We start from the raw sequence: 2,231 nt of genomic DNA, 5'->3' as shown, positions 1-2,231 counted from the left end.
GATAATGATTAGACATCCCTCCAGTTACACCTCTCAGCACATTAACATCCAAAAGCCTCTTTCACACGCTTATCATTTAACATGTAATCCAATAACGCTCTCTGGCCATCTCTCGTACTTACATACGTATACGTATGTACATCTCTCTTTTTAAACTAGGTATTCCCAATCACCAGTCCTTTTTCAGCACACAAATCTACAAGCTCTTCACCATTTCCATTTACAACACTGAACACCCCATGCGCACCAACTATTCCCTCAACTGCCACAATACTCACCTTTGCATTCAAATCACCCATCACTATAACCCGGTCTCGTGCATCAAAGCTGCTAACTCTCTCACTCAGCTTCTCCCAAAATACTTGCCTCTCATGATCAATCTTCTCATGCCCAGGTGCATATACACCAATAATCGCCCATCTCTCTCCATCCACTTTCAGTTTTACCCATATCAATCTAGAGTTTACTTTCTTACACTCTATCACATACTCCCACAACTCCTGATTCAGGAGTAGTGCTACTCCTTCCTTTGCTCTTGTCCTCTCACCAACCACTGATTTTACTACCAAGACATTCCCAAACCACTCTTCCCCTTTACCCTTGAGCTTCGTTTCACTCAGAGCCAAAACATCCAGGTTTCTTTCCTCAAACATACTACCTATCTCTCCTTTTTTCTCATCTAGGTAGAGTGGCAGATGTAGGGTGTTTTGTTTGGCGAGGTGTGCGAAGTGAAATAGTCAGGGAGGGTGGTTTGGTGAAGAGAGAAGAGGTGGAGAAAGCCTTGCAGATGAAATCCAGCAAGGTGGCAGGTTTGGATGGTATTGCACTTGAATTCATTAAGAAAGAAGGTGAAAGAGTTGTTGATTGGTTCGTATGGATATTCAAAGTATGTTTGGATCATAGTGAAGAGCCTGGTGATTGGCGGATTGCATGCATTGTGCCATTGCATGAAGGTAAAGGAGATAAAGGTGAGTGTTCAAAATACAGAAGCAAAAGTTTGTTGAGTATTCCTGGAAAATTGTAGGGGAGGGTACTGACTGAGAGGGTGAATGCAGGTACAGAGCATCAGACTAAGCAGGAGCAGTGTGGTTTCAGAAGTGGTGGAGGATGTGTGGATCAGGTATTTGCTTTCAAGAATTTTTTTTTTTTTTTTTTTTGCTTTGTCGCTGTCTCCCGCGTTTGCGAGGTAGCGCAGGGAAACAGACGAAAGAAAAGGCCCAACCCACCCCCATACACATGTATATACATACGTCCACACACGCAAATATACATACCTACACAGCTTTCCATGGTTTACCCCAGACGCTTCACATGCCTTGATTCACTCCACTGACAGCACGTCAACCCCGGTATACCACATCGATCCAATTCACTCTATTCCTTGCCCTCCTTTCACCCTCCTGCATGTTCAGGCCCCGATCACACAAAATCTTTTTCACTCCATCTTTCCACCTCCAATTTGGTCTCCCTCTTCTCCTCGTTCCCTCCACCTCCGACACATATATTCTCTTGGTCAATCTTTCCTCACTCATTCTCTCCATGTGCCCGAACCATTTCAAAACACCCTCTTCTGCTCTCTCAACCACGCTCTTTTTATTTCCACACATCTCTCTTACCCTTACGTTACTTACTCGATCAAACCACCTCACACCACATATTGTCCTCAAACATCTCATTTCCAGCACATCCATCCTCCTGCGCACAACTCTATCCATAGCCCACGTCTCGCAACCATACAACATTGTTGGAACCACTATTCCTTCAAACATACCCATTTTTGCTTTCCGAGATAATGTTCTCGACTTCCACACATTCTTCAAGGCTCCCAGAATTTTCGCCCCCTCCCCCATCCTATGATCCACTTCCGCTTCCATGGTTCCATCCGCTGCCAGATCCACTCCCAGATATCTAAAACACTTCACTTCCTCCAGTTTTTCTCCATTCAAACTCACCTCCCAATTGACTTGACCCTCAACCCTACTGTACCTAATAACCTTGCTCTTATTCACATTTACTCTTAACTTTCTTCTTTCACACACTTTACCAAACTCAGTCACCAGCTTCTGCAGTTTCTCACATGAATCAGCCACCAGCGCTGTATCATCAGCGAACAACAACTGACTCACTTCCCAAGCTCTCTCATCCCCAACAGACTTCATACTTGCCCCTCTTTCCAAAACTCTTGCATTCACCTCCCTAACAACCCCATCTATAAACAAATTAAACAACCA

Source organism: Panulirus ornatus, chromosome 10 (assembly GCF_036320965.1).
Source record: "Panulirus ornatus isolate Po-2019 chromosome 10, ASM3632096v1, whole genome shotgun sequence".
NCBI classification, from domain to species: Eukaryota; Metazoa; Arthropoda; class Malacostraca; order Decapoda; family Palinuridae; genus Panulirus; species Panulirus ornatus.
The sequence above is the reverse complement of the archived record's forward strand: the minus strand, read 5'-3'. Positions refer to the sequence as shown.